General features: G+C 33.1%; 1 protein-coding gene across 1 annotated transcript in view; it reads right to left on the bottom strand.

Annotated features, from left to right (window-relative positions):
- LOC127834295 (retinal guanylyl cyclase 2-like) overlaps window positions 1–23392 on the bottom strand; it is a 131482-nt gene that overhangs the window by 61583 nt on the left and 46507 nt on the right. The window lies entirely within an intron of this gene.

Here is a 23392-nt window from a genome sequence, read left to right as displayed (position 1 = left end):
CAAGATGAGTTGCAGATAATTGGTCAGTAACCACACAGGCAGCAGTATCATAAATTTGCCCCCGCCCCGAGACCCTACCCCCCCCCCCCGAGCTTACCCCAGAGGTTCCAGATTGTTAAATGTACACCTATTATGTATGGTTTGACTTTTCAACAACGAATATTGCCAAAATTACACAGTTTGAAAAAATAACCCTCGTATAGGTATTATATATACACAAGGTATGAAACGCACTATATGCCTATTGCTGAAAGATTGTGGAACACTGGACGTGACCTTTTTCATCGAAAACACACATGTTCCCATGCAGTTGCCGACAAAATCCAACTGGATACGTTAAAAGACAGTAAAAGCAACGTGATTACACTACTAACCGATCTCCTCCTCGGGGGAGGGGGGGGGGGGTAGGGTACCGTGCGGGGGGGGGGGGGCAAATTTATGATACTGCTGCCTGTGAGAAACCACATTTTAACTTACTCTTTCGACCTGTTAATTCTTTTAGCTCAATTCAACAGTGAAAACTGCCCATAATATCACTTTAAGGGGTGTTGCGGCAGTTTATTTAACGGAGAATATATTTATAGCAACACCGATGGTGCTATTATCACAACTCAATAATTTTGTTATCAGTATCATCAGAAATGACCGAATTGGTTTATAATTCAATTGTCAGTGGTTCGATCCCAGGTGGGGTTAACTTTTTTTTACTTCTTTTTTATTTCTTGAATTTCATTCTTGTTTTATACTGGAGCGTTTTAGTCATGTCGTTTAAATTTATCAATTTAAAGCATTTAATCACAAACTTCAAAACAAGCCGAAATCTGTGAACAAGTACATGTAAGTTATTAATGATTAAGGTCGAGTTTGATACTGTATGGTATTATGTTTGTGATTAAATATTGTTTTTTATTTATGTCTTTTGGTAAGCTGTTGTGATCCCAGTTAAGATTCAAAACAATTTCTAATGTTTATGCATATTTCTTACAATCTATGTACCGGTACTTGGGCTTGGCCTAATTGATGTATTTTTATAAAATTTGACTTAGACGGTAGGGATAGTTAAAACAAAAAATCTCTGTTTAAAGTGCGGTGATCCCCCTTTTTTATTTTTGTTTCATGATAACAATACATAGATGAACATATTTGAGAAGTTTCGCAAAAAGTTATTAGATAGAACTTTTTTAAATTCCATTTTTGTGGTAAAAATAGTAAAAAAATGACGTTTTTTGGTCGACATAAAAATTATAAAAATTAAATTTCTTAAAATTTAACTTGTGTTCTCCATTTTTTGGTTGTTTGTAGTTTACTTAAATGGTATATGATATATATTAGCTTATATAATCTCTACATGTTTCCAATTTTATAGGTTATTAATCATTATTATGCAATTAGAGATTTTTCAGTTTTAATGAAAAAGTACATATTATATAATGGTGAATAAAATCCAAACAAAGCGGGTGACCCTATGCTTTTATTGCATTTTTCATTTAGTATTTGTATGTAGTACTTGAATAAAAATTTTGAGCAAAAGTTATTAGATGGAAAAAAATCATCAACACTGCAGCAACACCCCTTAATTCTGTTTATTACACGGGTGTTATTACACTAGTTATATAACTGTGAAATGACGTCATTTTTGTGACGAAATGACGTCATTATTCCAGCAAATTTCTTCAGTTGAACTCTTTTACAATGTGAATAAACGGTAAAAAGAGCATAAAATAAAAAGAAAATTTGTTGGTCATGTTATAAATAGAATCTTAGATTCGTGGTCATTTTGTATTGAATTTATTAAACTCGTCATCTAAATAAAGATGACTCGTTTAATCAATTCAATAGAAAAACGACTACTCATGCAATATCCTTTATATACAATTTATGTAGTTCATTTTACGTTTTGGTCATATAAAATATGAAAAAAACTATTTAATAGCTGAATAATTTCTATTTTTAATAATAGGTTACCCATTAACAATGTGTAGAACTATTCATAATCCTGGTAAGTTATAGTAAAAAATGAATTAGTCCGATGACGAATTACAATACAATTTGAGTGTAAAGTCAGTTATTTGTCAACACTGTAGGTTAAACTTCATGTTGCTGACTGAAATTCAGAGTGCGATTTAAACAACGCTGTGAAAGATGGCGTATAAAAACACATACAATTAACCTTAGAACTGCTCAATCGTTATCAGACTATTAATTGCGGATCCATATTGTCATTTATAGCCTACACTTTGGTGATAAGTTAAAGGAAAACACAAAAATATAAATATATGAGCGACAACATGACGTATGGAGAAATATCTGACGACTTTCGTTTCAAGATAACTTCATGTTTTACCAATGCTATAATTAACTGACGGAACTCTAAGTATCATCTTGCTAAATCAAAATCCCGAAGTAAAGATGGATGCAAAATCACTAAGCAATGATTGACATCCAGACAACAGCAGGCCCACATCAAGAGCGTCACCCTGAGACGGAAGTTGGCACCGGGCAAGCACTCAGAGATGGATTCGTGGAGATAACCCTGTTACGATGAGGTGACGTTATCTGAAGGACATTGATTTACGATTTACGTATGGAGTGGTCTTCAACGACGAGATTCTTCTGTGTCGTGTACTACATTATGTTTGACAGGGATTGTTAAATCACAAGCGGTGACAGGGATTGTTGAATCACAAGCGGTGGAAACGAGCATTTGTATCAGGTGACCACCAAAAAAAACATATATAGACCAGTTGAATCTTATTGTTTACATTCGGGATTTTCTGCGCATGCGCACTCACTGGTTGGCAAACACACTGGTTACAGTAACGTAAAACATGTATAAAGGGCTCTTGTTTAGTCAATAAATTGGTAATAAGACCGAAATAAACATTAAAACTCTTAAAATATAGTGCAAATATATCATATTTAGTACCAAATAGATGTATATACACAAATCAAATTTCCTCGTCATATAAATACGAATTAGTTTTAAGCATAGAGTAAACATGATCGGAAGACTAAATACTGACAATTCCACAAAACAAAACAATAGACTAGCCGTATTCTTTCTGATTGGCGTCGCCCTGGAGGGCGGCGACTAGTATGTAATGCATTTTTTTTTCGCTTATGGGCGGAGAAGTTATTTTACGGATCAATGTATATATTTTTGTTTTAAGAATATCTTGCATAGTGGTGATTTTTGGTTTAAATTAGTGTAAATAAGTACTGCATTTGTGCCTATTACATTTATTACAACATTTATTGCCAATAATGCAAAGCTAATTGTTTTAATTTATAACTGATCCACAACTGATCACAGGGGAAAGATCACAGGGATTGGGCAAATACGCGAAACTTTCTGGTTTTGTATTAAAAAAAATTACGTTTGGTATAAAAACAAAACATAATCAAAATATATTTATTTTGTGTTTTTTTCTAATTTGCTTATTTAGTGGAGAATCAATGTAGTACGATATTTGACGACCTATCGCGCAAGCAAGTTTATTTGAAGGCGTAGTGGTACGAACACCTACAATGTATTAGTTTATCAATAGACATATACTAACGATCGCTGTACACAACTTCACCAAATAGCAGTACATAAGTGAATGTCAGCCGGAATAGCTCAGTTGGGAGAGCGTTAGACTGAAGTTGTTGACGCAACAGTCATCTAAAGGCCCCCCGGTTCAATCCCGGTTTCCGGCACGAACGGAACAGTTCGGCGGCTGACAATTTTTTCAGTCAGGTTAATAAATATAATAAAGCTTTATTTTATGTAGACATTTTAAAATCCATTTTACTACAATTGGACATTCTTATTAAAATTAATGGATGCAACGTGGTGACAACGTTAATTAAAATTTCTTACATCACTTAAATATCTTATAAAAATACACGTGTTTTTATGTTAACAATTAAATGCAAACAACACATCTATTATCCATGTATTTTTATGGTTGTTTATGATTGATTTGATTTTTATTTGGTAAACATATGAACATTACATAGTTTTTACATAATGCAGATAATATATAATATATTATCACAGCAATATACATAGCAAACCATGGAATGCACACACAATACCAAGGATAACACAAAAAAGAGAAAAATGATTTTCACTTATTTCCATTGTGGTCCTTGTTATTGGTAGCAGTAACCATGAAACAGTCATGTATTAGATTTTAATAATGTATATGTATCAAATATGTACTATTTAATAAAATTTAATACATGCATAGGTAGTTAATAAACACACTTTGTAGCATACTATAAGTTAAAGAATAATTATGAGATCCTTGCATCTTATTGATCATAAGAATTAAAAATGTATCACAGTATTTTAACAGAACATAAAATTCATAATAAAAATTATACTATAAAAAGCTATGAAGACTCTAAAAACTGTTTCTTGATGGCACCCTTGAAATTGTTAGGTTTAGGTACATCCCTGATGTTTTGAGGAAGATTGTTCCATAAACAGATCCAATTATATGTAAATGTTTTAGAACCAAAACTTCCTACTCTTGGTTTGGAAAAACGACCACAGTCTTCAAATGTAAAATTTTCAGCAAAATGATTCAGATTCTGGCTGAGCTACCATATTAGACCTAGTACAACGATTATGTACGCCAGACACTGGCTTAAAATTCTCACCCATATACTCTGGTGCAAGGCCATTTTTAATCTTATGTACATGACAAAGCATGATCTGTTCTACTCTTTTTGAAACAGGCAGCCAACCTAAATGTGAAAACTGTTCTTGACCAACATGTGATCTGTTATCCATATTCAGAACAAACCTAATCATCTTGTTTTGTGTAGTTTGAAGCCTATTTTTATGTTTATCATAGGCCTATCCCCACCACATATAGAGCGCGAAGCGCGACACGTATTATTGATTGTAACAATGAGTTGCGATAAAGGAAGCAGCCGCTTATCAAGGAGGAGCTGTGTCCCAGCAACCCGTTTCCCTAGAGTCAAGCACTCCTCAGAGTTTTTATTTTAAGAACCACATAGAGAGCGCGAAGCGCGACACGTTTTACTATCCAGGTCGTATGGGCCCTTTAGCAATTTTCCGACCATTACGTCCATAGTTATCTTCCTTAGAAGTTGAGAAATTTTGAAATCCTTGTTCGAAGTCAAAAAATTTCATCCGATTGTTCCCAAACTTTCACAGGTTTTTTATCAATGAGGACCCAACCCAAACTCTATATGAGCAATATCGGATCATAAGTCCAGAATTATGTCTCTTTGAATTTAAAAATAAAAGTGAAAAACTGCTTGGTTAGGTGATTATGTCAACATTTTTCATCAGATTCTTTCCAAACTTACAGTGTCTTCATATCAATGAGCATTTTTACCTCATTTAAAATGAGAAACATCGGGACAATAATTCCAGATTTTTTTTTCTATTAAATTTGACAAAATAAACAATTTCCACTTGTTTAAAAGATTTCACAACTTTCGTCTGAATCTTTCAAAACGTGTTAAGTGTTTTTATATCAGTATTACTCGAACCCTATTGAAAATGATGAATATCGGAGCAATAAATCTATAATGATCTTTTTCTGAATTTCAAAGTATTGTGAAATGCAGCTTCTTTATACAATTAACAGTTTTCATTCATTTTCTTTTTCAAACTTTTACAGTGTTTTCATATCAATGAGTACTCAACCCCTATCGTAAATGAGCAACGTAAGAATAAGTTCAGAATCATCTCCCCTTGAAGTTGAGAAAAATATGAAATTACGCTTACAAGATGAAGCAGATTTTTTAAAACCTACACAGTTCTGTTCCATTTATGAAAACTGCACACGGATACCAGTAAAAAAAATGAAACCAATGTAAATAAAATGAACTATGAAATATTTGGGGGTTAAAACACAAAATCATAGATAATGGTTATTTTGGGGCTATAACACATCATAAATAATGGTTATTTGGGGGTTATAACACAAAATCATAGATAATGGTTATACCAGTATCTTTTTCTATTTTGTTAAAAATAATCGGCCAATATATTAATATTTACAGTAGAAAAAAATCGTTCCATGTAACTTCATCGAGTGCCTTTTACACTGAAATTCCCGACGCCCTTTGATGCGTTGCATCAATACTTATCTTATAGTAAGACTTGAATGAATTATATTTCAACAATAATAAAAATGTATTAATTTCATTATAATTGTAAGTGGTGTGGGTAGTGTTATATTTCATCACCGATCGATAGTGTCAGAGGTGCATTTAATATAAAACAAAGCCCTAAAACGCGTAATACATTACAATTTTTAAATATTGTGGTGATTTTCTTTTACATTAAATGACAATATTAATACAATTTAGCATACAAACGGAAAAACCCTGCATATTATGCCAATTGAACTGCCTTTGCATGTATATTGAAATCTCTTTACAAGTAATAGGGAGTGATAAAACTATAGCATTTTATAATAAATGCATATATTTAATTTATTTAACGCAATTATGTTTTACCCTATTGTGATTGCTTTTGTTCATGATGGTGTTTCTTACACTGCAGTAATGTACAATCTTTACACGTAATAGATGAGTTTACTTTTGCCGTTACCCGTTAAATACTGAAGCTTACTTGCGTAGCAGTAAAATTGCACAATATTTTAAATGTATAGTTATTAAACAATGTATTACTATGATTAAAATGCCTAATATATATATATATATAGTTTCCGTTAATCCATTTCCGACAAATGTCTTCATTTTTTTAGTGTTAAAATATTTTATTGAAGCAACTGTTCAGTATTTTAGCTTTGAATTTGGCTTAAATGACTGCTCAATATGCCAAGAGATGACATGGAGGTATCGTAACTTGTGTTTAATGACCAGACACTCGTCTGCCACATGTGGTTTATTCAGGGACCCAAGTTTAGATCCGTGGGTTTTACTTTATGACACCATGTTTTCTTTGTAATTGTCTGGACAGTATCCGATCATAACGAGATAATCGGTTTGTGATGAACGAGTGTAGGACATTAGCCCTCTGGGACATTAGCCCCTAGGACATTAGCCCCTTTGGACATTAGCCCCCTAGGACATTTGCCCCTTAGGACATTAGCCCCTACCAATTTTTACATTCATTTTTTAGGTATTTAATTTAATCTTTTTGTTAATTAATCGAATTAATGGTGTTTTTTTTAACAGCAACAACAACACATTATGTTACTTATGTATCTAATTATAAGGTAATTTTAGACTTCTGGATGGTGTCAGATAGCAAAATGTTTGCAAAATAAATAGAGTCCAAAGAAAAAATAGTAAAGAAATTGTAAAAAAAAACACACTAAAATGTACGTGTGTGGTACAAGGGATATAAAAGCTGCAACTAATAGTGTCAAATTAGTGTGAACAATTAAATAAAAACAATTACATTAGTCAAGGGAATTTATTTAATGTGTAACAAGGTAAGTTTTTTTCAGACATAAAGGTTCAAATCAGTTACCCTATGTTTCGTACAGAATATAGACCTATTAGTTGTTTGTTTTCATCTTTATTTGTTTTCGTTCATTAAATTTAATTTATTCTGAAAGAATTTCAATTTCTGAGATTTTTTTAAACTAAAAATGGTCGCGAAGAAGTACCAAGTAGAGAGATTTTTGTGGTAATTCCACATATCGAGCTCTTAGATTGTGTTCCACTCCCGAGTTCGTTGTGAGTAAAAACGAATAATAACAACAATATAACCGTTCCAAAGATGCATTCCCTTGCATGCTAATGTTTTATATAGACATAATTAGTAAAATTATATTTGATATGTGCATGATTATCATTAAAAGCGGTGATTTTTTCAACCTTCTCTATATGCGCTTATATGAATTCCACCTCTTTTTGCCAACCAGTGGGCGAAGTCTAAACATTGCAGGTGCGCGTGACGTCACTCGTCAACTGGTCTATAATCTTTGTAGATGAGAATTAACGGAAGGATGGTCAAATTGCAAGTGTTTTAAGATTAAATATACCTTTTACAGTACAAATTAAATACAAAAAAGCTATTTTAAACAAAATTGTGTTAACCGATCATCAACACGTATTTTGAAATTGCGGCATGGATTTAATAGAATTTGGTCGGAGATTGTTTCATAACACGTTTTCAATACCTACAATTAATTAAATTTTTAAGAACTTTTCAATAAAGCTTTTTACAAACGAATGGTTTATATTAATATGATTGTAGATAATATATTGGATATAATTAACATAATTGTCTTGCAAAATTACAATGAAAGACTTCTCAGTAAAACACTTAATGCCATTGCATTTCTTTAACATAAATATTTATAAAATTTTAGTATAAAAACGCAGAAAATTTCCCATGTAATTATAGAAAAGATAGTTTCATATACTATTTGTTAAGAATGTTCATCATTTCATATGAAGTACCGTGAACGCACATAAAATAGCACATAAAACCTGAGGGCCTGAGGCCCCGAGGCGCTCAACTTAAACCCCAAGGAACTTTTAAGCAGGCAGAGTTTATCAGATTTCAAATAAGACTTATCATGATAATTGATCGAATCTCATATCAACCGTATTTGTTAATGTGCAGAGCAAATTTTATAATAGGCGGGTTACACATACTTTTCTTTAAGCATAATTAATCTGCCCGTAATCACGGAGGCCATGTTTTTCAATTCTAGGAAATCATAAGAAAAATGTTCTGAGCAAGTTTCGTTAAGAGAGAGAAATCAACTGTGACTTCCTGTGTTCACAATAATTTTCTTTCATTGGACCTGGTAACATAGTTTTTGACCCCACGTGACCCTGTTTCCAACTCGAAGGAGATTACATTAGGGCGAAATTTAAACAAAGTTTCATGAAGATTGAGCTATGTATGTGTTCCTAAAGTGCTCTGGATGTTTTTCTTTAAATTGACTTTGTTTTGACCACGTTTCGTGAAGACTGTACAATAAAATGTGGTCTAAAGCATGTTCACAAGCTTTTCTTTTATTTGACCTAGTGGTCTGGCTTTTGACCCCGCGTGACCCAGTTCGAACTCGGTCGAGCTATCATTGACAAAATGCTCTGACCATGTTTTAATCACAAAGCTTGTAAACCTTTTAGGGGTCATATCTATAGCAAACTTTTCATAAAACATGGTCAGAAAGGTTAGGATTAAATGTAATTATCTTATCACAGAACGATTTAATTTAAAAAAGTACCTTTTCAAAAATTTAAATCTTAAATATGTGGTGTAGTCTTTTCATCGCAACACAAGAATAGAATTGTCCACAAGCAACTTGATGCAGTGAATATGTAGCATATTCAGGGGGGCACGCGTATACGGGAGCTTACCGCGTTTAAGTGAGAAAGTTGTTGCAAAACTTCAAAGATGGCGTCGTTTGTTGGATTTTCTTAAAGGAAGGGAGAATATTTTCACCCGGTAAGCCGCTTTGCATTTATAATTATTTTAAATGAATACGCCGTTTCGGCTCTCCGGTGTGTGTGCTTCCCTCGGTTTTTTGTTTCAAGATCGTAGACGTCGGGATAAAAAAGTTATTGAAGGAAAACCGTCCACAAATCTGTTGTCTACTTACGGGACGTTCGAGAAATTGGATGTACAAATATAATTTTCTCTTATAATACACAGTATTGACACACGTGAACAGTAAAATATCAATAAAATCATGATTATTTCATTTTACCGACGCCGTTTTATCACTGATAATTAATTTATTGGCAAACATTATTGGTTTAACCCCCTTATTTGGAACTGACTTCCTTTTAAGCACATTTTGGGACCTGACTTCCAAATGTCAAACAGCTCTTTCAGATGTAAAAGAGCTTGACATGATATACCTACCAATCTTAAATAAAGTGTATATGTGTACTTCAATATTATAGTTTTATAGCATGTTACGTGGTGCAATATAAGTGTTTTCTTAATCACGTTACTTACTGTAGAATAATAATAATGCTGTTCGAAAAACCTGCCGACCAATTGAATCAATTCACCTATTTGCAAGAAGATGGGTTGCGTGGTGGCAGATGTACGAGATAATAGAACGTTTATCTTTCAGTAATATTATAATTAATTTCATGTATTTTATGACGTGTCGACCTTATTCTGCTATGAACTTTTTTTAACCATTCTTTTACTGTCTTTTCAGATGATGCAGGTCAAAGGGCGAAAATAAGTGAATCTTTCGTTGCAGTATATGTAATGAGGAATTTTACATCAGGGGAGGATTGAGATATCATGCCTCATTCATGGACCACATGAGTTTTAATGTAGAATATGCAAGAAAGAATCCTTCAACAGAGCCGGACTAAAACCGCAAATAAAAAACACGAACATAACAAAACATGTACAGCTGATGTTTGTCGTGTTTTTGTTTTATTTATAAAGTCTACATAGACACGTCTGACATATAATTGCTATGAGTGCTACTTATTTACACGTTTGATTCCGTATATGTCATGAAGCTAGTTTATCACTTTGTTATGAAAATAAACCATTATCTGAGTTACGTCATTTCTTCCTACGATGTCTCTGCATAAATTTTCAATTGTATTCAGCACTTACATACATGATAAAAAAAGATTTGGGTCGGATTTTATTCGTTATGCATTTGACATATTAACATTACTTACGATTAGAAGGCAATGTTAGGAACAAACGAAATAATCTTTCTAAGTGAACTAATACTTTATTCCCTCAATACAACAGTCATAAATAATATGTATGCACATAGGTATAAAAGAGAAAAAACATACATGTATAAAAATTATATTGGTCACTTCTACTGAAATCTTATCGTGTAATGCATTTGCACAAATCTTTCTATCCACTACGAATTCACTTTTTGCGATTATAATATAGTGACCAACTCAGAACTGGTTTAAAACAAGGTCAAAATGTGTCACATCAAATTCACATACATGTATCAGTATCGTTATGGTAAAACGCGTCAAATGTCATTGTATTAAATAAACAATTCATATTTAAGTATCATAAAAAAACATCCACCGATATGCATCTTCTAAGCAGATGTCAGGTATTCCAAATTGCTTCATGTATTCCGAATCGCAACAATGGCAGTATTTGGTTACATCAACCTTATACTAGCATCGAACCGGCTTTACCCTCTTCTGTTTTTCATTACACTTTTATTGCACGTATATGTGATTGTTTGGCAAGGTACTTCGACGTAATCTTTTTTGTTTGATTGGTGGGTTTTCATGTACCTATCGCATTCTAGAGCGGTACACACTTCGTTACGCCGTCTTTTTTAATCTTGGCATCCTCAACATATATAACTGGCGTCTTGATATCTGGAAATAGTAAGAATAGTATTCCGTTGGATGCATTTTCAAACATAAGTATGTCCATATGTGTTAAAATAAACAGGTAAGAATTACACTGTGTTTATAATACCGTCGAATGTCTTATATTACACACACTAAATGTTAGCGTTAAGTACGCGATAAAACATATAATAATACAAATTAATAATAAAACAATTAATAGAGAAAAGGAAACTCTTGATTTCTTTAAGTGAAAATGTTTTCCAAGACATTCGCACCAATGCGGAATTCATTCACGAAAGTAATTTCGCATAAAACCTTGTAACATAGGAAAGAGCTGTTAATCATTTGGAAGTCAGTTCCCAAAATGTGCTTAAAAGGAAGTTTAGTTCCAAAAATGGGGGTTAACCCGTTATAATTCGGCATTAAATGAATTAATAGACATAACAACGCGTCGAGATAATAAAATATTCGTGATTTATGTTATATTTTTATGTACACATGCACAAATACTGTTTATTATGAGAGAAAATGATATTCGAACATCCAACATCTCGAAGGTCAAGAAATTAAACAACAAATTTGTCGACGGTTTTGCTTCAATAACTTTTTTATTCCGACGTCTACGGTTTTGGAACAAAAAACCGAGGGAAGCACAAACACCGTAGAGCCGAAAGGCCTTATTCATTTAAAAGAAATATAAATATTAACTGGCTTACCGGGTGAAAATATCCGCTACTCCTTCACGAAAAACTCTTAAACGACGCCATCTTTGAAGTTTTGCAACAACTTTCTCACTTAAACGCGGTAAGCTCCCGTATACGCGTGCCCCCCCTATTATTCTGTCCAATATATGAAGTTTTAAAATGGAAAAAAGTATGCATTTTTGGAATCTAGTTCAAGGTTAAAATGATGTTTCGAATGTGAGATGGAAATTAACTTAGGCTAAACATACATATAGATTAAAAAAAAGGTCTATAGTGAGATTCAAATAAATTTTCCTCAATGTGTCAATGACCGTTCAAACGCTATCGAAATCATTATATTATACCCAGCACTGCATACTGTGCACGAGGTTAAAACGTGCGAACAAATACACAAACGTTTGAAATTAATATTTTCCTTCACCTACTATGAGTTTAAATCAAAATGAATTTTACATAAAATTAAAAACAGGTGTTTTGAAAACGGTAACATAATATGAACTAATACCTATGTACTTATGGTCTTCCCTATCTCGAAGCGTCTATGGCGAATAGGATTATAGGAAGCCGCTGTTTGTCTCGGAAAAATAAAAGTCGACAGTTCATTTATCGCCACTCAATCTGTATGCAACTTGCTAGCAGATTGTCAGGTCATTTATGATATATATAATGTCCATTATGCATGTGATTCTTCACAGGACAATGATTCTTGCGAATGGATGAAGTGTCCAGTGGTTCTAGATGACAGCTTTCATCTTCTAACAGTCTGTCAGCTGTGTGGCTCCTTGACGCCTTGTTCATTTCCCGCTGAATGCATTCAGTATTTCAACAAACATATTAATCTGTAACTGATTCTAGTGTGCCGGCGTGTTACAGGTTATATCTGTTGGAGCGTTTATTTGAATGTAAAAGGTACTTAAACATTTACATATCTTAATTATCTTGTGTATTTAAGTGTCGTATGTCTTTTTTCGTTTATGGTATCAAAGAAGTCTGAAAACCTACACCATTAGTCGGGTCAAGTGTCGTTGCTTCACTTTTAGAAATGGCTGTAAGCCATTGAAGAATTATTCTGAAATCAAACTCAAATCACGTTTAACGGTTGTCCATTCACAATGTTCGTGCATATTCATCTAGGAAGGTCTTAACCGATAACACTCAAAAAAGAAAAATTCAGAAATCATAAGTTTCATTATGCCACTTGATATGTTTCCGCTGCCACAAGTCTTAATATTGTAGCATATGGCTCAATGATCACTATCTTCCGATTGTTACCGTCATTTCTTCCAGCTCATAATGCTCATAAGGGTCACGGCAGTGCCATTGGAAACTATCCATATTGTTTTGAGTATATGGCCAGACAATTATTGCGGTATAAAAGCTGCTGTTTTTCTAATGCATAATTTTGCAAACCGAATCACTTGTTAAGACTGCATTTAGAGTAAAAATCAATACAATAATGAATTACGACGGACATGTTCAACAATGACGCAATCCGGTTACTGAAACATCTAGCGACATGTATATCCGATTACTGAAACATCTAGCGATATGTATGTCCGGTCACTGCAATATCTAGCGATATGAATATCCGGTACCCGCAACATCACACAACATCTAGCAATATTTGTATCCGGTTACTGCTACATCTAGTGATATGTATATCCGGTTGCTACGACATCTAGCGATATGTATATTCGGTTACTGCAACACCTAGCGATATGTATATCCAGTTACTGTAACATCTACTGATATGTATATCCGGTTACTACATTATCTAGCGATTTGTAGATCCGGTTACTGCAACATCTAGCGAAATGCAGATCTGGTTACTGCAACATCTAGCGATATGTAGATCCGGTTAATGCAACATCTAGCGATCCAGTAGCCGCAACATCTAGCGATTTGTATATTTGGTTACTCCAACATCTAGTGATATGTATACCCGCTTTATGCAACATCCAGCGATATGTATATACGGTTACTGCAACATCTAGCGCTATGTATATCCGGTCACTGCAACATCTAGCGATATAGATATCCGGTTACTCCCTTAGGTTATTTTGTTTTGAAGAGTTTTTAAAGGACATCTGACATGTGTGCTTAAAGGTTGGATATTGTTGGTGTCAACGTTTATTCTGGCAAACGTTTCAATCATATTGTGATTCCGTTTAATTATTTAAACTCTACATTTACTTTGACAGTCATGCATAGTGGGATACATACAACCGGCTCAACGCCATACACAATTAACGTTGTTACGACTGTTGCCAAGCAAAAAACATGTTTGATCGGTTTGTATTATATTTCTTGACTGCGAAATAATGCTTTTATCATACTCTTTAAAGCGGCCTTTTCACAGATTTTGGCATGTATTGAAGTTTGTGAATGCATTATATTGATAAATGTTTACATTGGGTCTAAAAATCTCCAGTAAAAAAACAAGAATACATTTAAAGAATTAAAAAAAGTAACCCTCAACGGGGCTCGAACCAATGACACCTGGAGCCATGGAGCAAAAGGCTACCGCTCTATCCACTAGACCACCCGCTCTCATACCATTTAAAGGTATTTTTTACTTGATATATGCAATCCTCGTAGTATCAAAAAAATACAACGACAACAACAGAATTCTCCAAATTGTTCAACCGTTTCGCGTTGCAACGCTTCATAATGTTCAGGTTTTTAAATCGTCAAAAGATGCAAATTATGGATATTTTAGTGCATGGTTAATGTTCAGTTTTACTGTTTTCTCACAAATATCATAACTACAAGGAAACTTTGCGAGTCTGAAACATTTTTTTCTCAATTTTGTCAATTTACCATAGCGTGAAAAGGCCCCTTAAAGTTTAAAAGGCATAACCATCAAGAGTGCACATTCCAGCGGAAATTACTTCAAACAGTTCTTTGAAGACAAATTGAATGTTGAACCTACAATGAGTTATGCGATTCTATGTCCGTATATTGAATACAAGATAATTTCTAATCGATATTCCGTTTATAACGTCGCCAGACTATAATGCCTGTACAATTTTGGAACTGCTTCACAAGTTCTGCGTAAAATAACATTCCCCTTATGAGTATGAGTTCAATTCATCTAGCTTGAGCAGATTTACATGTTATTCACACAATTTTCGTCATCACAATATTTACTACTTGTAAAGTGTATGTCTGCTTGCTTTTCATATATTTATATTAAATTTTAACTATTGTTTTGCTATAACATCTCAAATAAACTCTTGTTTTGCGGTTGAGAAAGTAAATCCGATATGTCTTACTTAAAAACATTGAAGAAGACAGTATCGATTAATAAGCATGGATTTCAATGAAGACAGTAAAATGAGGCAAAAACATGTTTGTAATTCTGCACAGTGATATTTTATACAGATGGCAGCTTCACATGTAATTATTGTCTCATAAATGGCTTTTGAAAGAAAATATAAGTACATTAAGATCAGCCTTTTTAAGGTTTTTAGAATCAATATGTGTTTTATTAACTATTCTTTTACTACACTAAACAGTTTTTTTTACATATCTATTAGCATTTAACATTCCTATCTATGAGTACATGTATTGTATATACCGATCTTTAGCTATTTTTATACATATCTATAACTATTTCATATTCATAACTATAACTATTTTATATACATATTTATAACTATTTTTGTAAACATATCTACAGCTATTTATATGCATATCTACAACTATTGTATATGCCTGTCTAACACTATTGTATATGCATATATATAACTATTTTATAAACATTCCTATGACTATTTCACATAAATGCCTAAAAATATTGTATTCGCCATGTACAAGGAACAAAAATATATTTGGACCTTGAAAAATACTGATGGATATCAATATCAAATAGAAAACTTAAGTTTCCCCTATTAGGCATAATTAAATATGGCCGTCATCACGGAGGCCATGTTTTTCAATTCTAGGAAATCATAAGAAAAAATGTTCTGAGCAAGTTTCAATAAGAGAGAGAAATCAAATGTGACTTTCAGTGTTCACAATACTTTTCTTTCATTGGTCCTGGTAACATAGTTTTTGACCCCACGTGACCCTGTTTCCAACTCGAAGGAGATTACATTAGGGCGAAATTCGAACAAAGCTGCATGACGATTGAGCAATGTATGTGTTCTCTAAAGTGCTCTTAAGTTTTTATTTAAATTAACATTGTTTGACCACGTTTCATGTAGACTGTACATTAAATGTGGTCTCAAGCGTATTCACAAGCTGTTTCTTGTATTTGACCTTGTGATCTGACTTTGGACCCCGCGTGACCCAAATCGAACTAGGCCGAGCTATCATTAACAAAATGCTCTGACCATGTTTTACGAAAAGTGTGCTATATATATATGACCCCTAAAACGTGTACAAGCTTTGTTTTTTTTATACAACCTATGGCCTTGGGTTTTTCCAATCATTACTTTGGTTGTAACTCTGTCGATATACAATCGGGACAATGTTCTGACCTATTTCATAAATATCTTGCAATAAATGTAGCCTCTAGGGTGTCACATGATAAATGTTGACGACACTCATCATACGGCTTATGACGAACGAAATAATGGTGTGTTTTTTTCTTTGTTAAAGAATTAATGGATACGTGATTAAAAGTCATTAAATCTCTAGAACATCATTTTAATGGAGCGAGCGGTCTGAATATGAAAAAAATCAATCACAATCGCTTATGTATTTTACACTATATTATCTGATTCAGTGCAAATAATTCAACTGTTTAATGAATTTTGGAGATATGTTTATTTATTCAGGGACCAAAAACTGTGCGTAGACAAACGTTAAGCTGACTTCCTAGTAATTCAATCACAACTGTGCAAATATAACATGATATGATCAAATAGTCTGTCACATAACTGCGGGAGTTGCCTAAATTATTAAATTAAGGTCGACGCAATCGTATTACAGGATTGGAGAGTTCTCTGAAAGCGGCGTTTACTTAGATTACTTGGAATATATGACAGGACCGGAGTCGCGGTAATGCATCGTGACATAACGGATTTGTTTCTCTATACTGTATCAAGGCTTTTACGGAAAAAATTACCGTTTTGTTGCAAAAATTTTAAACACAAATGGTAATATTTGCGAATTCAGGCGTTACATGTTTAAAGGACACGTTAACTTACATATGTCCACATGTTAATTAAAAAAGAGTGCCTTTCGAAAAGTTAAAATCTTAAATTTGTGGTGTTGTATTTTCAGCGCAAAACAAGAGTAGAATGGTTCACAAACATTCGTTGATGCTACATATTCTGTCTCATATATGAAGTTTTAATATGTTAAAAAGTTTGCATTTTTTGGAATATATTTTAAGGTTAAAATGATGTTTCCAATGTTAGATGGAAATTTACTTAGGCTAAACATACATATAGATTTCAAAAATGAACATGGTCTGGCGGTCTATAGTGAGCTTCATATAATTTTTCCTCAATGTGTCAATGACCGTTTCAACTCTATTGAAAATATTATATTATACCGAGCACCGCATACTGTGCACGAGGTTAAAAAGTGCGAAAAAATACACAAACTTTCGAAATTAATATTTTCGTTTACCCTAACAGAGTTTTAATCAAAATGAATTTTACATAAAATTAAAAACAGGTGCTTTGAAAACGGTAAAACAATATTAACTGATACCAATATACTTATGGTCTTCCCAATCTCAAGGGGTCCATGGCGAATATGATTATAAAGAAGCCGCTGTTTGTCTCGGAACAATAAAAGTCGACAGTTCATTTATCGCCACTCAATCTGTATGCAACTTGCCAGCAGATTGTCAGATCATTTATATGTCCTTTATGCATGTGATTCTTTATAGGACACTGATTCTTGCGAATGAATGAAGTGTCCAGTGGTTCTAGATGACAACTTTCATCTTCTGACAGTCTGTCAAGTGTGTGGCTCCTTGACGCCTTGTTCAATTCCCGCACGTTAATATGTAACTGATTCTAGTGTGACGGCATGTAACATGTTATATCTGTTCGAGCGTTTATTGAAATGTAAAAGGTACTTGAACAATTACATATCTTTATTATCTTATTTATTAAAGTGTCGTTTGTCTTTTTTCGTTTATGGTATCAAAGAAGTCTGAAAACCTACACCTTTATTCGGGTTAAATGTCATTGCTTCACTCTTAGAAATGGCTTTAAACCATTGAAGAATTATTCTGAAATCAAACTCAAATCACGTTTAACGGTTGTCTATTCACAATTTTCGTGCATATTCAACTAGGAAGGTCTTCAACGATAACAATCAAGAAAGAAAAATGCAGAAATCATAAAGTTTCATTATGCCACTTGATTCGTTTCCGCTGCCACAAGTCTTAATATTGTAGCATATGGCTCAATGATCGCTATCTTCCGAGTGTTACCGGGCCGTCATTTCTTGCAGCTCATTATGCTCATAAGGGTCACGGCAGTGACATTGGAGAATATCCATATTGTTTTGAGTATGTGACCAGACAATTATTGCGGTATAAAAGCTGCTGTTTTTCTAATGCATAATTTTGCCAACCGATTCATTTGTTAAGACTGCATTTAGAGTAAATATCAATACAATAATGAATGACGACGGACATGTTCAATACTATTGAGGCCATTTTAATATTTGCCAGTGCTTAGCCTCGATTTCGACGAAATATTGCAACATCTTGCGATATGTATATCCAGTTACCGCAACATCTACATGTAGCGATATGTATATCCGATTACTGTAACATCTAGCGATATGTATATCCAATTACTGCAACATCTAGCGATATGAATGTCCGGTCACTGCAACATCTAGCGATATGAATATCCGGTAACCGCAACATCTAGCGATTTGTATATCCGGTTACTGCAACATCTAGCGATATGTATATCCGGTTACTGTAACATCTAGCGATATGTATATCCGGTTACTGCAACATCTAGTGATATTTATATCCAGTCACTGAAACATCTAGCGAAATGTAAATCCGGTTACTAAAACATCTAGCGATATGTATATCCGGTTACTGCAACATCTAGCAATATGCAGATCCGGCTACTGCAATGTCTAGCGATATTTATATCCGGTTACTGCAACATCTAGCGATATGTATATCCGGTCACTAGAACATCTAGCGATATGAATATCCACTAGCCGCAACATCTAGCGATTTGTGTATCCGGTTACTTTAACATCTAGCGATATGTATATCCGGTAACTGCAACATCTAGCGATATTTATATCCAGTTACTGCAACATCTAGCGATATGTATATCCGGCCACTTCAACATCTAGCGATATGAATATCCAGCAGCCGCAACATCTAGCAATTTGTATATCCGGTTACACCAACATCTAGAGATATGTATATCCGGTTACTGCAACATCTAGCGATATGTATATTCCGTTACTGTAACACCTAGCGATATAGAAATCCGGTTACTTCCTTAGGTTATTTTGTTTTGAAGAGTTTTAAAAGGACATCTGACGCGTGTGCAAAAAGGTTGGATATTGTTTGTGTCAACGTCTGTTCTTGCAAACGTTTCCATTCCTAAGCTTTCAATCATATTGTGATTCTGTTTTACTGTATAAAATCTACAGTAATGCATAGTGGGATACGTACAGCCGGCTTAAGGCCACACACAATTAACGTTGTTATGACTGTTGCCAAGCAAAATACATGTTTTAATTGGTTTTTATTATATATTTTTTGACTGCGAAATAATGCTTTTATCATTCTCTTTTAGTTTAAAAGGGATAACCAGTCAAGAGTGCACATTCTAGCGGAAATTACTTCAAACAGTTCTTTGAAGACAAATTGAATGTTGAACCCACAATATGTTATGCGATGAAATTTCTGTATATTGAATACACGATAATTTCTAATCGATATTCCGTATATAACGTCGCCAGACTATAATGTCTGTACAATTTTTGAACTGCTTCACAAGTTCATGTGGACAAATAATATATTCTATATTGACAAGTATGCGTAAAATAACATTCCCCTTACTAATATGAGTTCAATTCATCTAGCTTGAGCAGAGTTACATGTAATTCACACCATTTTCGTCATCACAATATTTACTACTTGTAAAGTGCATATATAATATTAAGTATTGTTTTGCAAAAACATCTCAAATAAACTCTTGTTTTGCGATAAGATTGAGATTGAGAAAGTAAATCCGATATGTTTTACTTAAAAAGATTGAAGAAGACAGTATTGATTAATAAGCATGGATTTCAATGAAGACAGTAAAATGAGGCAAAAACATGTTTGTAATTCTGCACAGTGACATTTTATACAGATGGCAGCTTCACATGTAATTATTGTCTCATAAATGGCTTTTGAAAGAAAATATAAGCACATTTAGATCAGCCTTTGTATGGTTTTTAAGAATCAATATCAGTTTTATAAACTATACTATTACTACACTTAACCTTTTTTACATATCATTTAGCATTTTATATTCCTATCTATACGTACATGTTTTGTATATCCAAATCATTAGTTTTTTTTATAAATATCTATAACTATTTCATAGTCATAGCTATAACTATTTTATATACATGTTTATAACTTCTTTTGTATACATATCTACTGCTGTTTTATATGCATATCTATAACTATTTAATATGCCTATCTATAACTATTGTATATGTATATCTATAACTATTTTATAAACATACCTATGATTATTTTATATAAATGTCTAAACGTATTGTATTCACCATCTACAAGGAACAAAAATATATATGAACCTTAAAAAATACTGATAGATATCAATATCAAATAGAAAACTGAAGTTTCCCAATCGAATGCTATTTTATACATATTTTTGTATTAACAACTCAAACTATATGTATGATATGTACGACAATATTCAGCGTTTTTTTTTCATGCCAAGAAGACGCATTTTCTCTGGGTGTTCTTTGAAATATTTTCTCATTTCCGTACTCGTTGTAATTCAATACGAACACTCCGTGAATCAAATAAGTCTTCGTGTGTATGGAATGTTTTACAATCAAGGATTGATTGATAAGATAACAATGTAAAGCACTACTTCCAATGCTTGTGAAAAACATACTCAATAAACCCTTTCAACGTGTAAGTTGTGTTTAAAATATAGTGTATCGTTATGAAACGTTATAAAACGTACATAGAACGTGATCGGGTGAAAAAAAAACATCTTATAAAAGTTACATTATTTTCAACGACCTTTGATTTAAAAAAAGAGATTCAAATACAAGCGTTTATTGTCGTTAAAGACAAAGTCGCAAACAAAGCATTACATGATAACTAGATTCCAATATTTAAGAATAACGATTTATGTTGTTTATAGATGTGGTTTGTGAATTCCACCCTGAATACAACACATGATAACGATTGCTTCAACAGTAGTGTACTGTACTACACAATGTCTCCTTCCACGTTTTTATAGAACAGGACAGATAATACAGTTTATTAAGACTTACACAAATGTACATCGTCTCAATACACAAAATATAATACAAAATAGTGTCATGTGTCTATATATTACAACGTATGGGTTATAACAAAATGTAATCTACTGTTTCTTTCTTTGCTCTTTTTATCTCTCGTTTTTTTTACATCGTTCTATAAAACATCTTGATAAAATATACATTGCACATAAAAAGCAATAAAATATCACTATAAGGCAAATCAATTCAATAAAAAAAATCCAAAATTCACGTGACATTACACTATACCAATCAAACTTGAGGTTGATGAAGCAGATGACTATAACGAAAGGCTAAATAAATGACGTTATTATGGTTGAAACGTTTCATGTAATTTGTCGGATCACTTCGGCTTTAGAATCATAATCAATTATCTGTATAACAACATCAAAGACTTGGACCAGAAATATTACACAATAAGAAATTATTTTCTGTTTGTCGTGATTCCAAGTTATCTTATTGTACAGAAATGCAAATGATATTCACAACTTTAACACGTGAAGACGCAGATACTGGTCACCTCAATAATTGGTCGTCCGCTTGTCATTCCTAATACACGAGAATTAATGCTGATATAAACGTTCAGGCATTATTTGCTTATTAGCGTCAAGGAGAAAACATTGTGCAGTAACAACGATATTAGGAATAAACGAATAGATTCTACTCTGTGCTTGGTCAATGCTGATCAATCACATTACAACCATTCATGACGAATAAACAAATATATGTACAGAATATGAATATATTTGTTTTAATTTACAGCACATAGTTGCTTACAACATTAATAAATGTTGAGAAAAACAAATGCTGCATCAGGGTTCTTTGTTAGATACGTGTTTGAAATGCCATCGTATTGTTGGAAAGAAATATGAGCTGACTCGTGTTTTTACGTGTTCCATTAAATGAAAACACACACATATAAAAATATCAGCGACAACATAAATCCACATCAAGAGCGTCACCCTGAGACGGAAGTTGGCACCGGGCAAGCACTCAGAGATGGATTCGTGGAGATAAGCCGGTTACGATGATGATGTGACGTTATCTGAAGGACATTGATTTACGTATGGAGTGGTCTTCCACGACGAGATTCTTCTGTGTCGTGTACTACATTTTGTTTGACAGGGATTGTTGAATCCTAAGCTGCGGAAACGAGCATTTGTATCAGGTGACCACCACAAAAATATAAATCTTTGTAGATGACAATTAACGGAAGGATTATCAAATGCCAGTGTTTTACGATTTAATATACCTTTAACAGTAAAAAATAAATACAAATAGGCTATTTAAAACAAAAATATGTTAACCGATCATCAACACGTATTTTGTAATTGCGGCATGAATTTGATAGAATTTTTGATAGAATTTGGTCGGATATTGTATCATTACACATTTTCAATACCTACACTTATTTGAGTTGTTAAGAACTTCTCAATAACGCTTTTTACAAACGAAGGGTTTATATTTATTTGATTATATATAATATATTGAATATAATTAACATAATTGTCTTGCAAAATTACAATGAAAGACTTCTAAATAAAACACTTAATTTCATTGCATTTCTTTAACAGCAATATTTCTAAAATTTTAGTATAAAAAACGCAGAAATTGTCCCTTATAATTATAGAAAAGATAGTTTCATATACTATGTGGTAAGAATGTTCATCATTTTATATGAAGTACCGTAAACGCACATAGAATAGCACATAAAACCCGAGGGCCTGAGACCCCGAGGCACTCAACTCAAACCCCATGAAACTTTTGAGCAGGTAGAATTTATAAGATTTCAAATAGAGCCAAATCAACTGTGACTTCCAGTGTTCACAATAATTTTCTTTCATTGGACCTGGTAACATAGTTTTTGACTCCACGTCACCCTGTTTCCAACTCGATGGAGATTATATTAGGGCGAAATTCGAATAAAG

This window comes from Dreissena polymorpha, chromosome 6 (genome assembly GCF_020536995.1).
Source record: "Dreissena polymorpha isolate Duluth1 chromosome 6, UMN_Dpol_1.0, whole genome shotgun sequence".
Taxonomy (NCBI): domain Eukaryota; kingdom Metazoa; phylum Mollusca; class Bivalvia; order Myida; family Dreissenidae; genus Dreissena; species Dreissena polymorpha.
This window is presented reverse-complemented; position numbering and strand designations above follow the sequence as displayed.